The sequence below is a fragment of the Ambystoma mexicanum genome, chromosome 6p, assembly GCF_040938575.1.
Source record: "Ambystoma mexicanum isolate Mex_15411 chromosome 6p, UKY_AmexF1_1, whole genome shotgun sequence".
In the NCBI taxonomy this organism is placed as follows: domain Eukaryota; kingdom Metazoa; phylum Chordata; class Amphibia; order Caudata; family Ambystomatidae; genus Ambystoma; species Ambystoma mexicanum.
Window position 1 is genome coordinate 419,775,404 of NC_090935.1, and position 15,910 is coordinate 419,791,313.

Below are 15,910 nucleotides of genomic sequence, written 5' to 3' on the forward strand. Positions count from 1 at the left end.
GAGGGCCAGTGTTTTGTCCGGCCCGGAAGACAACTAAGACTTTCCTTCCATTAGGAAAGTCTTTGTGCCTCGCGGGCCGCAACTGGCCCGCGGGCCGTAAGTTGTGCACCCATGAATTAGAGGGTTTAAGAGTCAGAATGGTCTTCTCTACCTCAATTACCGAGACCTTGGAGAAACGGAATAGGGTAGATTCTTTGGGTTTGGGAATTTTGACCAACTGAGGTTGAGTTGGTAGTGAGGCTTTCTTTAGGGCAATTTTAGTTTGGAGGTTGGCCACTTTGTTGGTTAGTGCCAGTTATATGTCTGTACACCAGGTTTTATCTTTGATGGAGTCATCCTGTACTGCGATAGGGGTTTCCAATTCTTTTAGGATGGAGAATAGCTCCTTCATACTGGAGTTGGCTTGGGTTATCCTGTTATTATAAGTTTCTTGTTTGGCCAGGATAATATCTTTTTTGTATTGCGATGGAGGAACTCTGCAACCTGAATTGCCCGCAAGCCCTTATGATCATCAAAAAAGACTTGGGTAGATAGGACACTCTGGCATCATCTCCGACAAGGAGGATCAATGCCCTGAAGATGAACCCCCAAACTGATATACATAGCAATGATGCTCCCAGCAGGCCCAACAGCTCACATGCTAAAAGAATTAAACAAAGCCATAAATAAATTCATCTGGCGAGGGAAAAAAAGCATGTACGCGCTTACCCATCTTGCAGGCGGAAAAGACTATTGGAGGCCTGGCAGCCCCCTCACTGGTGGCCTATTACCAGGCAGCCCAACTAAATTGGGTGGCTAAACACAAACTATGATACCAGCTGGTGGATCATGGAGCTTTCTCTCATGGCCCGCTAACACCAATAGAGATCATGGCCATGCCACTGCACAAACACCCACCAAACGTCAAAGCGCATCCAATCCTGGGACCAACCCTAAAACAATGGCACAGATTAAGGGCGCTACAAGGGGCCCCAATCAAAAAAGCACCAGCATGGGCTAGCATAAGGGCGGTCCTTATATATGGGCAGACACAGATAATCCATCAAAATCAAAAGGACGAGTGGCCCAAAATACGGATATTGGACATAACCGAGGACAGGGCGTTCCTAGGCTTCCAAGAAGCATGCAGAATACTGGGTGCGGGAGACTGGTCATGCTATTACACCATACAAGCCACGCTTCTCAAGCACACAAGGGAGTCCCGTCTACAGCCCCCCCACATGTTGCGAGAAAGAGATGAAACAGAATTCAGAGGAATACCCTCTCATCCGCACTTTCTACACAATGGCAATACCAGATAAACAGATTACAATGGCAATACCAGATAAACAGACGCACTAGCCTCGATCTGGGCTGAGGACCTGGGTACCCCAATAAAAAGTGCTTCTCAGCAAGCCCTATGTCCTCCCTTAGCCTCAAAAACAGGGAAATACAATACAAAATACAGCAAAGACCGTACTACACCCCAGTCAAACTGTAGAAAATGGGGCTCCAACCCACTTCCCTATGCTGGAGAGGCTGCAAAGGTACAGGAATAATATTTTTTATTTTTATTTATTAGCATTTTTAAAGTGCGCAGCAGCCCTTGGGCATCGTGGCGCTGTTACAAAGAAACTTGCTGGTTACAGAGGATACAGACGCTTAGTGGTTACATAGCAAGCAGTGGTTACAATACAAGCTTAGAGGTTACATAGGATGCAGTCAACTTAGTTACATGATATGCTGTGTGGGGGGGGGTGGAGGAGCTAGTTCAACAGAGTGGTTTTGAGGTTTTTTCGAAAGGTGGATAAGGAGGGTTCAGCTCTAGTGTGTTGGGTAAGGAATTCCAAAGTTTGGGTGCTATGTGAGGAAAACGTATACCTCCGGCGTTTTGATAGGGGGGAACGCAGAGTTGGTCGGCGTGGTGACTTCTTTTGGGGCGTGTCAAGATGTCTCTGGAGACAGTTTCTGATAGGTAAGATGGGGCAGAGAGACTGATGCATTTGTGTGTTAGGGTGGGGATCTTGAAGTTGACCCTTTCCTTGACTGGGAGCCAGTGTGCGGCTCGCCTGGCCTGTGAGATGTGGTCTCTTTGGGGGATGCGGAGGGCTGCGCGGAGCACATTGTTTTGTACTGTTTGGAGCCTATGTTTTTTGTTGCTGAGGTGCCTGCAAGGAGAGCATTACAGTAACCCAGTTTTGCTCCTATTGTGGCACGGGCGATAGAAAGGCAGAGGCGATGGCGCTAACCTGTCACGACATTGAAAGAGTTGAGTCAAGGTAGACTCCAAGGGTCTTTACTGAGTTGGAGACAGGTATGTTGGTGTTGTCAATGGTAAAGTTGTCATATTTTTGGTTGAGTTTGGCCAGACATCATGTTCCTGCCCCAATATCACTCTCTAATGGCGCACAGTACATAGACAGGTCACAAACATTGAGGGGCGGACAAAAAGTATTAGGGTCACTCTTTTTTGCAAAGTTTGGTGAGGATTCGTCCAGGGGGGGCAAAGTTATAGGGGGTGGTCCCAAAACTTTTTTTTTTCCCATAGACATAATGGGAAAAATCTTTGCTCACGCCTACAGCCCAAACACTGGACGGATTTACACCAAATTTGCGGCAGGAGCAGCGGCTTGGTCCCGAAAGCGTGCTTTGCTTTATTTGGTGTAAATCCGTCCAGTAGTTTTTTTAAAAAAAATGACAAAAAATTAAGTGAAAGAAATTAGTGATATCTGTGTTCGCTTCGCGGACACACTTCACTGTTCGCTCCGCGGACAGGACGGTGATTGGGACAGCAGCTTGCGTGATGTCCGCGGACATCTGGCGTGCTCTCTCATTGGATGCAGTGAAAGCGTGCAGTGCGTCTGGCTTCAGAGACGCCCGCCATCTTTGTTCCTCCGCCTGCACAGTAAGTCTTGTGCGTCTCCTGTTCCTCCCACCCCCGCTCATGCCCAGTGTGTCCTTGTCTCCCCCACCCCCACTCATGCTCCGCGTCTCCCCTGTTCCTCCAGCCCCCCGCTCACGCCATCAGCACACAGTGGCCAGCGGAGGGCCGAGGAGCGGGATCTGCCGCCTGCACACGAATGCCGTGTGTCTCTCTCCCTCCCCCCACCCCCTGCTCATGCCCCGTGTCTCTCTCTATCCCCTTCCCCCACCCCCGCTCATGCCCCGTGTGTGTCTCTCCCTCCCCCCTCCCCCGCTCATGCCCCGTGTGTCTCTCTCCCTCCCCCCGCTCATGCCCCGTGTCTCTCCCCCCCCCTCGCCCACCCCCGCTCATGCCCGTGCGTCTCTCCTTCCCCCCACTACCGCTCATGCCCCCGTGTGTCTCTCCCTCCCCCCACCCCCGCTCATGCCCCGTGTCTCTCTTCCCCCCCTCCCGCCCACCCCTGCTCATGCCCCGTGTCTCTCTCCCCCTCCCGCTCATGCCCCGTGTCTCTCCCCTTCCCCCCCACCCCCGCTCATGCCCCGTGTCTCTCTCCCTCCCCTCCATCCCCGCTCATGCCCCGTGTGTCTCTCCCCCTCCCGCTCATGCCCCGTGTGTCTCTCCTCCTCCCGCTCATGCCCCGTGTGTCTCTCCCCCTCCCGCTCATGCCCCGTGTGTCTCCCCCTCCCGCCCCGTGTGTCTCTCTCCTGTACCCCCCCACCCCCCGCGTCTCTCTCCTGTTGCCCCCCACCCCCCCGTTCATGCCCCGTGTCTCTCTCCTGTTGCCCCCACCCATGCCCCGTGTCTGTCTCCTGTACCCCCCCACTCCGCGCTCATGCCCCGTGTCTGTCTCTGTTGTTCCCCCACCCCCCGCTCATGCCCCGTGTCTGTCTCCTGATCCCCCCACCCCCCACTCATGCCCCGTGTCTCTCTCCTGTTCCCCCAACCCCCGCTCATGCCCCGTGTCTCTCTACTGTTGCCCCCACCCCCCGCTCATGCCCCGTGTCTTTCTCCTGTACCCTCCCACCCCCCGCTCATGCCCAGTGTGTCTCCTGTTGCCACCCCCGCTCATGCCCCGTGTCTGTCTCCTGTTCCCCCACCCGCTCATGTCCCGTGTCTCTCCCCTGTTCCCCCACCCGCTCATGTCCCGTGTCTCTCTCCTTTACCCCCCCCACACCCCACTCATGCCCCGTGTCTCTCTCCTGTTGCCCCCCACTACCCCGCTCATGCCCCGTGTCTCTCTCCTGTTGCCCCCCAGCCCCCGCTCATGCCCCGTGTCTGTCTCCTGTTGCCCCCCACCCCCCGCTCATGCCCCGTGTCTCCCTCGTGTTCCCCCACCCCACGCTCATGCCCCGTGTTTCCCTCGTGTTCCCCCCACCCCTCCCGCTCATGTCCCGTGTCTACCTCGTGTTCCCCCCACCCCCGCTCATGCCCCTTGTCTCTCTTCTTCCCCCCCCACCCCCGCTCATGTCCGTGTGTGCCCTGTACCCCCCGCTCATGCCCCGTGTCTCCCTCATGTTCCTCCCCACCTGCTGCTCATGCCCCGTGTCTCTCTCGTGTTCCCCCCACCACCGCTCATGCCCCGTGTTTCCTTCCTTTTCCACCCCACCCCCTGCTCATGCCCCGTTTGTACCCTGTTCCCTCTCACCCTCCTCTCATGCCCATGTGTCTCCCCTATTCCCCCCTACACCCCCCCGCTCATGCCCTGTTGTGTTTTTTATACACCCCGCCTTCCCTTTCCATGGTGGCCATCTTGGTAAAAGATTTTCCTTCCTACACCGGGACGCCGCAAGCGTTCCCACTTTGAGGACATAAAATGTTAGTGGTCTTCATCTATTGAAAAGGATGTTATGGTGACGTTGCACTAATAAAAACCTATGAAATTCAATGCAAAAACTTTGTCAAAGGGACGTTATGGTTCCAAGTAAAACCAAAAAACCCTTGAAATTCGCCAGTTATGGTAAGCTAAGCAACCATAACTCGCGCCACCACCGTGCACTGCTAAGACTAACACCCAGGACATCAAAGATGACATCACTGATGACATCACATGTCTGGCTCACTCTTTTTTCTTTTGCTGACATATCTAGGCCACATGGTTTTCTTCAGTAACAGTCAGAAACTAAAAATGTTATTTTATTTGTAGACGTATCCTTCAAGTAGGTTCTTACAGTAATTCCCTTACAGTCCAGTCACATCATATGAAACATATATATATACGGGAAGACACAAGCTTGAAAGACAGCAATCCTTTTTGTGCATAAAGATAATCAATAGACTTATGAGCACTTTCTGATAGTTCTGTTTTTTTATGGCTGTACTTTCCCTGTATATGGTCATATTTGTATACATTGTACTCACACTACTTTCCTTAGGGTCCAATCACATCAAGTGATACATATACCTAGGGTAAATAGCAGCTTTGAAACAGAGCAATCATTTATTTGCATGAAAATAATCAGTTAAATTATGAATGGTTTCTGCTACTACTTGTGCTTTTTTGCGAACTTCACTTTCCCTGTATATACCCATATTGGTATGTGTTCTTGTGTCTGTGTTTTGTCTAGTGATGCAATTATGTAATACATGTGTTTTATTAGCTACTTATTACATACTTCACAGTACACAAAAATATATTAAGAAAACAATTATTTCATTATTCAACATATTAACATTACGAATATTATACCTTCATCTTGTACACTGCACACAATGTTATGTTTCTGTATGAGTAGCTTAGTATACTAGCTAGAACCCCATAATAGAATGCTATTTATATCAATGCATCGTTCAATGCACTAATTAGGGTATATTTATTGCAATGATCCTTGACACTTGTTTCGCAACATTATAATAAGAATCCCTCGTACACATTTCATGAAAAGTACATACACATGTGATGTCATCAGTGATGTCATCAATGACATTTGTGATGTCATCTTTGATGTCCTGGGTGTTAGTCTTAGCAGTGCACGGTGGTGGCGCGAGTTGTGGTTGCTTAGCTTACCATAACTGGCGAATTTCAAGGGTTTTTCGGTTTTACTTGGAACCATAACCTTGACAAAGTTTTTTCACTGAATTCCATAGGTTTTTAGTAGCGCAACGTAACCATAATGTCCCTTTAACAAAGTTTTTTCACTATATATATATATATATATATATGTTACATTACTCACCGTAATCGTATTTCTGATGCTTGTATCTGCTTAGATTCACATGCTGTGCATAGGCCGACGTCTAGTGGAAGCTGCGGAGTATTACAGTTTGTTTTTCGAAACTCGAAAATGGGTGTCGACCTAGGTCGTGCCAGTAATACTATCCCTAGTATGACGTCCACTGTACCCATGATCCCTCAGGCGTGTAGGACCCTCAGATTGTATTTTTTCTGACATGAGGTGGCATGAGGAGTAGCGTGAGTACAGATTATCCAAGCAGATAGATAAGACTACAAGCACCCATGCGCCTTCTCTCAGAGGGGAGGAAGGGCAGGCGCATGTGAATCTAAGCAGATACAAGCATCAGAAATACGATTACGTGAGTAATGTATCCCTGCTGAGGCTTGTGGAATCTGCTTAGATCACATGCTGTGCATAGATTAGCAAGCAGTGTTAGAAGAAGGAGGTGGGATGTGAGAAGGGTCATGAGCGAACAGGTGTCTTAGAACCGCTTGTCCCTCTTGAGTATCTGTCTTGGAATGAGTGTCAATGCAGTAGTGCGGAGTAAAAGTGTGAATAGAGCTCCATGTAGCTGCTTTGCAAATGGTGTCAAGGGGTACATTTGCAATGAAAGCCAGTGGCCCCAGTGCCTCTTGTAGAGTGGGCTCTCGGCGTAAAAGGCAGAGTTTTCTCAGAAAGGGAGTAACACAGCTGGATACATTTGACTATCCACTTCGAGATGACACCTTTAGAGACGCGATCTCCTTCTCTGCTTGTAGCTATGGAGACGAACATTTGGTCTGTCTTTCTTAGCGGTCTGGTCTTGTCTACATAGTAGAGGAGCGCTCTTTGCACATCTAGTGTGTGTAGTTTCACCTCAGCAGAGCTTTTGGGTTCCTGGAAGAAGGCCGGTAGCTCAATGGACTGGTTAACGTGCAATTTAGAAATTAACTTAGGTTAGAACCTAGGGTGAGTACGTAGAACCAGCTTATCCTTATTAACAGTAAAGAAAGGATCCTGCACTGACAGAGCCTGAATTTCACCGACCCATCTTATGGATGTAATGGCTACTAAGAAGGCAGTTTTATAGGTCAGGTGTTTGAGACTAGCTTTATGCATTGGTTCAAAGGGGGGGGGGACTATGAGTTTAGCAAGCACCACATTAAGGTCCCATCCTGGTGGTGGGTTCGAAATTGGAGGGTGGAGTCTCTTTAACCCTTCCATAAAGGCTTTAAACACTGGTACTTTCCACCACAACACCTTGTTATGGGAGGTGGTGTAGGCTGACAAGAGCCGCTAGGTGTACCTTGAGTGAATTAAATACCAACCCTGCGTCCAGCAGGTGGAGCATGTAGGTGACAATATTGGAAGGAGTACAATCAACCGGGTTGATTTGTTTATTCTGGCACCAAATAACGAATCTCTTCCATTTATCAAAGTAACAGTGTCTTGTGTTAGGTTTCCTAGATTCCTTTAGGATATCCATGCATCTCTGTGGTAGGTTGAGATGTCCAAACTATGACTTCAGGAGCCATGCTGCCAAGTTCATGGAGCTGGGTTGAGGATGCACTGTTTGTCCTTGGTGCTGAGATAGTAGGTTGTGCCAGCACGGGAGTTAGATGGGCTCGCACACTGCCAGTCTGCGCAGATGTAGGAACCACGGTTGCCTCGCCCACATGGGAGCAACTAGGATGAGCGTCATCGATTCCCTGTGCAACTTGTTGACCACCTTTCTCATGAGAGGCGTTGGTGGAAAAGCGTAGGCAAACATCTCTAACCAGTTCATCCACAGGGCATTCCCGTTAGAGTCTGGTTGGGGGAACCTGGATGCGAATCCTGGGCATTGTATGTTTTCGCTTGTGGTGAAATCCCACTGTGAGAAGAGGTCTTCTACGACTTCTCCGTGTAGCCACCATTCGTGTTCTTCTGGGAGGGGATCTCTGCTTAAAGCGTCCGCTAGTGAATTGAGATCCCCTGGAACATGTTGAGACGACAGGTAAATGTTCCATCTGAGTGCCCATGTCCAAATTTTCTGGGCAAGCCTGGACAGATTTGGCGAACGAGTGCCCCCTTGTTTGTTTATGTAAAACATTGCCGTCGCGCTGTCTGTTAAAATCTGCACTGACAGGTTCCACAGGTGGGGTTTGAATGCTCAAAACGGTCTGAAGACTGCCAGAAGCTCTAGCAGATTGATGTGATTCTTGGCTACTGTGCGAGACCAGAGACCCCGAGCTGTGTGGTGGAGGAGGTGTGCTCCCCACCCCGACAAGGACGCGTCTGTAGTGACTACGGCCGTACCTCTGGATTGTAAAAGGGCTTCCCCTTTGACAGGTTCTCTCTTGTCCACCAGCGAAGACTCTGTACAAGTGTTGGCGAAACGACCACTAGATTGTTTCGCCAACCATTCCTGCATGGGTCGCAGGCGCGCGTGGGGAACCAGGTAAATACATGATGCCATCATGCCTAGAAAACATCGCTTTGCGCACCCTTATCTGGGAACGGGCTGATATTGAGGAATTTGCAGTAGTAGATTCCGAATTCTTTCCTCTGACGGAAAGGCCAACCCCTCTTGAGTGTTTAGGACAGCTCCTAGGAACTGTTTGGAGGTGCTTGGCACCAGACTTGATTTTCTTCTCGTTGATTGAGAAACCCAAATCGAAGAGGAGGTTGATCGTTCTTTAGATGTTGGATCTGCAAATTACTGGGGTCTCCCCCGTGATGAGCCAGTCGTTCAGGTAAGGGTACACTGGGATTGCTTCCCTGCGCAGGTGCGCCGCCACCACCGCCAGTACACCTTGGTGAATACCCTTGGAGCCGAGGCTATATCCAAGGGCAGCACCTTGAACTGGTAGTGCTGACCGTCCACCTTGAAGCGCAAGAATCTTCTGTGCGCTGGGAACATGGAAATATGAAAATAGGCATCTTTCATGTCCAAACTTGCCATGTACTCTCCTCTTTTTAGGAGGGGTCATGTGAAATATTTTGGGCTTGACATACTTGTTTGCAGGGCGGAAATCTAATACTGGGCGCATTGTCAGAAGGAAGTAAGTTGAATAAATACCCTCGTTTACCTGGTTGCCCGGGACGAGTTCTATCGTGTCCATTGCGAGAAGATTGACGATTTCCGCTAAGAGGATCTTTTGATGGTCCAGGGAGTGTATCTTTTGTCTTGGTGGGTGAATGCGTGGGTGCTTCAGCAGTTCGATGCAGTATCCCGCAGACACTGTGGACAGCACCCATCTGTCCGGGGTGATCCTTTCCCATGCCTGGGTGAAGTTGGAAATATGCCCCCCTACTGGGGATGCATGGGAAGGGACCCTGAGCGGAGAGTCACTATTTGCTGGGAGGCGTACCACCTCTACCTGGGCTGCCTCTCCCTCTACCACAGCCCCTTTTGTTACCTCTGGGGTAACTTCGGGTAGTCTGTTGGTTGCCACCCCACGATGTACCCTGCCCCTGTGAGTAATTAGAACCACTCTGGGAATTTAGGGCGCATGAGCAACGAAAATTATTATTATTCCCTCTTTGGTTCGTGGGTTTGTTAGTTAATTGTCTCAGGGACCTTACGGTATCGTATTCCTCTTTGGCAGTTTTGAGTGCCTCTTCTACCGCTTTGCCAAACAAGACATTCGGTTCCACTGGCATGTCGATAAGAGTAGCGTGGGTCTCGGGGTTGAACTCTGTCTGAACCAAGCGTGTCTCTTGATGACAGTGCCCTCTGCGATGAGCCAGCCTGCATTATCTGCGGCGTCAAAGGTCGCCTTTAGAATTCACCCGGACACCAATCTTCCCTCCGATGCAATCTGGGCTAACTGGCCCTTTAGTGGTTCTGGTGCGGAGGCAATGAGGGCAGCTACCTGCTCCCATTGGTGACAATTATAACTTGCCAGCAGAGTGGTGGTATTCGCGATTATTGCCTGGTAAGCAGAAGTGGAGGCCACTTTCCTTCCTAGACCATATATCCTCTTGCTCTCCTTGTCTGGGGGGAGCTTCAGATGATGCTACAAGTGTCCCAGCTCTTTTCCTGGTGGTAGTAACTACCAATGAGTCAGGCTTAACTTGACCCCTTATGTAAAGTGGGTCGGACTGGGCGGCCCTGAACAATTTTTCAATTCTGGAGTTCACCGCCCTGGTGAGGTTAGGAGGGAGGGGTCAATTCTGCATTGGATGGACTTCAGAATTGGAATGGCTTGGGCAATGGGTTTCTTATCCTCAATGATCTCTTCTGCAAAGTCTTTCTCTTCTTGAGCCCCTTCAGTGTCTATATGAAAGTGCTTTGCGGCTCTAGCTAAGACCTCATTTAGTAGAGGCTGATTATCCACAGGTGAGTCAGTAACCGGTGGTTCTTTGGAAACAGGTGAGTATTTTATAGGCCTCTGCCTCGTCTTCCTCCTCCTCATCCTGGTCCTCGTCGTTTCCATAATAATCGGCCCCTGCTTGGTTGTCCAACATTTGTATGTCTTGATCTTCTGCATACTGGTGGTAAGGTAGAATAGAGAATGGGTCTGCAATCGGGCCCTGAGCTGGAGTTTCCTGACGAGGTCTCTTACTAGGAGGCTGAGGGTCTTTGGATCCTGAAGGAGTAGAATTGTTAGGGGTACTCTGATAGCTGAGAAAATAATCAGGGTTTTTCTCATAGAAATTAGCCAAAGACGACATTCTTCTCATCACCCTGTTGACGTCATCAGAGCTCCATTCCCTGGAACTCGGGATGACAATCTCCTGCTGAGTTGCCTCCTATTCCCATATCCTGTGGAGTGGGAGGGATAACTTTAGGCTTAGAGACAGGGTCAGGGGTCTTAGATTTATCTTTATCTAAAGATCTATATTTGTCCTTCTGGACCCGGGGTGCAGATGTTGTCTCTGAAGACTTTTTCTGCCGTTTGTCCCCTTTACCATGAGTAGAGGAGTGTTTCCCTGAAGGTTTGGCCTTTTCTGAATCTTTCGACGCCTGGCGCTGAGATTCGGGGGAGTGTTGGCTAGGTGCTTTGTCTTTAGAGTGTGTGCGTTGAGACTCGGAGGCAGACTTTGAAAGGCCTGCCGGAGCCGACTTTAAGCGTGCTGCTTGGGGGTGGAGGTCGGACTAGTCTTCTGACGACCATACCTCTGTGACTTTGGGGAGCGAGGCATCCTTGACAATCGTGGACGGTTGCCGTGTGTCGTGAGGCGATCTCGAACTGGAACGCCCAGAGGACACTGATTCTGTGGACCGCTCTCCCTGTGCGTCTTTCTTCCGAGCGCTCGACACGTGTCGAGTCTCGGCTGGGGTTAGTGTGCTTAGGTGCATTAGTGTGGGTAGCGCTCATGTCGCCGGGTGTGGTCCCCATAACTGCCCCGCCGGACAAACCTCCGAGGCCGGGGACGCGCGCTTGGGTGTCCCACGACGCCCCTGTGCCCTCGCCTTCCGATACGGCAGCGTTGCTGCCATCACTGAAGGAACCCACCGCCTCCATGGCCTCGAGCTGCCTGGCGTAATGGGCTCAACGTTTAGTGGAGCGGTCTTTAAGCGTTTTAGCCTTAGAGCGCTTATACGCTCTGCAGTTAGTTTCGGGGTGATCCCTAGGCAAACAGATTACAGGTGTTATGCTTGTCAACCCAAGGGAACTTGCGGTTGCACTTGGGGCAGAATTTAAATGGAGTACTCTCCATATGTCACCTTATGGCAGCAGGCGAGTGTATGTAGGAAATAAAACGAATAAGTCCACTCCCCACTCTCCCTACTTGCAGGGCCGAGGCCAGAAGTCCGTCGTCTCAACAGTTGTTCGTTCTTCGGGCCGTCATCGATCTTCGGTGTCTCTCGCCGTGGGACTGAAAGAACTGGGAAGTTTAAAAGAATTATGACAAAGTGGCTGAATGCCAGGGAAATCCGCAACAATGCTTCCGACAAGTATGGCGGAAAAAAACAATCTGAGGGTCCTACACGCATGAGGGATCATGGGTACAGTGGACGTCACAGTAGGGTTAGTATTACTGGCACGCCCTAGGTCGACACCTATTTTCAAGTTTCGAAAAACAAACTAATACTCTGCAGCTTCCACTAGATGTCGGCCTATGCACAGCATGTGATCTAAGCAGATTCCACAAGCCTCAGAAATATATATATACATACACACAGCACGGGACAAGGGACCCAGGGGGCGGGGGGGAAAGACGGCTAGCCGTAAATCGGAGAGGGAAAGAGGGAGGAGTGGGTTGAACACGACCAAGCATCGTCAATTGAGTAATCTTGTGGATTTAATAGACCAGTGGCGTGAGCAAACAAACCACAAATATGAACACGGATGTTTTGAATTGTCCTGTCCTCGTTTATTTTATACATGCTGTTTATGAAATTGAATAAACAAAGTAAAAAAATAAAACTTTACAAAAACATTTCAACTTTATCTAATAGCGTCATTGCCAAACTTATTCTCCACAAGGCCTACTCCCAGTTCTGCCTCTTCACCAAATCTAACCTCCTCCTCGACCCCTCTGAGGAATTGAATCGTCCCTAGTCTCCCTCTGGGATCACCTCAAAAGAACTGCCGGCTCAGTAGGCTGTGCCGCACTTACCCTCCTCAACCTCTCAGCGGCCTTTGACACCATCAACCACAGCATCCTCATTGACAGACTCCACTTGCTCTGTATTAGGGACACAGCATCAAGGTGAATTTCCTCCTTTCTTGCTAACTGATCGCATATCACCCTACTTCCTCCTCCCTTCACCTTGACCCCCTGTCATGACACCAACAGTGTACCATAGGCCGCCTACCTATCCCCCCCTTACTGTTTAACCTCTACCTGAAGGGGGCTTCATGCTCTTATTTGCTTACATGACCTAACCTGATACAACTCTGCAGATAACACCCAGTGCATCCTCAAGATCCCAAGACCTCTGCCATCCCTCATTCGGATCTTGCCTCATTTCTCACTGAAATCAGCCACTGGATGATGGGTAACCATCTACTCCTCATCCCCGGAAAAAACAAACTTGTGATCTGTGGGAAGACAGCACTCTTCCCCCAACCCACTGCCTGGTCATCCTCCCTAGGCCCACATCGAACTCAGTAAAGAACCTGGGATGTACCATTTGGGCGCGGATCTGACACTTTCACACCACATGAACTCTATCTAACTTTTCTTATCTACACCTCTTTATTATCAGACACATCTTCTCTTACCTTTCCTACCCTCAAAGTCACAGCAATCATGGCTATCATCCTTTCGCACCTAGGCTAGCCAATTATCTTTACCTGGGGGCCCCAGCATATCAACTCAGAAAGCTCCAAAACACTGGAAGGGTCAAAAACACTGCAGCTAAGATCCTCCTGGCCCATGGCCCCAGAGAGCACATCACACCTGCCCTCCATGTGCATTTCCGACATTGCCTTCCACAAAACAGGCCCAAAATATCTTCAACACAAATTCACCCGTTACCAACCCAATAGAAACCTGCGATCAGGCACGCCACCACTCCTTGTGATCCCTCCCTTTAAATAGACTAGACTAGGGGGATCCTCCTTCACAATCCAAGCCCCCAAAATCTACAATGCAATTCCCCTTAGCATCCGCCGCTTAGAGGATCACCTTGCCTTCCGGAAGGGCCTCAAGGCATGCCCCCCAACCCCGTCAACATGATAAACCCATGCCACACTTTGGGTTATTTAACCACTTGTCAGATGGGCCAAGGTGGCAATTAAACCCTCATGTAATGTACTGAGCGACGGAGAGAATAAACTCAAGCAGACCACAGGACAGAATCTGTGCCACATCTACGAAATCAAGAAACCAGCCAGGAGACAGGTACGTATTGCACTGCATGTTGAAGGTAGATAGCTGAAAATACAGCCACCCACCTGCACGCATCTGCTATCATCCAGCATTTTAGGACACATCACACAACCCCTCTGCCATAAGAATGCAGCTATGTCCCATGACAAAAATTAATTCTAGCTGGACACAAGTCTCCTGCACTTGCATACTCTCCAGCCTACCTCAAAACACCCATTCACATGCCAGATCGACATAGGTAGCCACCCCTACCTATCTTTGTATTGGCTAAAATGCAGAGATGCATTCTAAAATCCCCTGATGAGTTTCCCATACCTTGGACTTTGCTCCCCCAAGGGCGTTTACCTAAAGCTCTTTGAGACCAGACCAATGGGAAAAGGCACTATACAAATGGCAGATTACATTACATATGTCTATGGCACTGCGGCGTCCCTCATTTGTTGGTGGCAATGGAATTTCTTGCGATCATGTGCACTTCAGTTTTCCATGCAGCATTTATACACATAAATGTAAGTGTCCAAGTGTCGCCAAGTGTGCTGTTTGGCGTTTGGACAGGACTCTGCAGCTACGACCGTCAACCTTCTGCTGTTAAAGGCTGTAAGGCTGTATGCGCAAGAGGAAGTTTCACCTTATCAAATGCGGCGAAACGCTGCCGGAATGGACACATAACGAAAGGACTTCAACTTCCACAGTAAACATTTGCATTTTTTTTTTTTTTCTTCTCTGTGTACTAAACGTGTCTATGGGCTGGGCTGGGCTGGGCTATTGAGTGCACCTGGGATTTGGGCTGGGTTGGGCTGGGCTAGTGTTGCCTCTTCCCTGACCGTACCTCCTTTCCCATTGGCTCTCTGGTCTTGGTGCCTGCCTCCTGACACGCCTGCCTCCTGACACGTTTCTATCCCTTTTGCTCTATAGATCCTCTGCAAGCCGTGCACACGCCCCCTCTTTGAACTCGCCCCGGATTCCTGGTTAAAAGCTTCACGCACGCGCATCCTGCGCGCGCATCCAAGTGTCGCCAAGTGTGCTGTTTGGCTGTTAGGCTGGGAGTATGGGGTAAGGCTACTTTCTAACCGCCAAAATCTATTTTCTAACTTATATGCTTAGGCTAAATGGTGGCAAGTTTGCGCAGTGGGCGGCAATTGGAATCAGGTTCCCTTAAAACAACGAAAAAAAATCATAAAATTAAAAAAATGGCATTGCGAAATGAGAAGGTTAAGAGCAATGGTGCAGCGTCAGCTGCAAGCTCTGCTTTAGTTGCACATTGGGGGCCAGTCACTGATCAAGACTTAGTGAAACATGAAGTAGCGTTCGCATACGCGCGGGCTCAGGAACTTGAAAAAACATCACTCGGATCCTTGCCGGTAGAATCTAATATGCCCATTAGGAAACACTCTCCAAATGCATCTCGTAAAAGTTTCCTGAGTATGCGTATGGACACTGGTCCCACAGATCCTCGGAACCTGGGTGACGATATTTTTATTTCGCCCTCTGACAACTCGATTCTAGCGCCAGTAGTACTTGCTACACTGGAAAAACGGATAAGGTTGTCAGAAGGTCCCTCAACACCAGTCACGTTCCCTCATTTCAAACGGGCTGACGTACACATTCACTACAAAGAACCCACTCATATGGAGGACCTGAATGCCTCCCCAGTGCCCTCCACTAAGGTACCATCCTCCACCACTCATCCGGTGTCTAGTTCGTGGCCATCTTCCCCCAACCGGCCTTCTTATCCCCCAGTGCCTTTACCCAATATCAACCATCTGACAGCGGACCCTTACCACTCCCCTAACAAACAGTCTTCACAAAATCCGCTGGGTTTTGACATATTGGAACCAACTGGTGACATGCATTCTCTTGAAGCATCATATCCGGTGCTAACAAGAATATTAAACCTATTGGATCGTGGACATGAATATACACATTATGAACTGAGGGAGTGCAAGACAGCACTCTCGGAAATCCTATTAAAAACTAACAAATTAGAAGGCTTTATCTTTGCCGATAGCCTTAGACAGGAACTGGGATGTCATAATTCTATACACAAAGAAATATTAGTAAGGAACACCATATCCACTCAAACAGA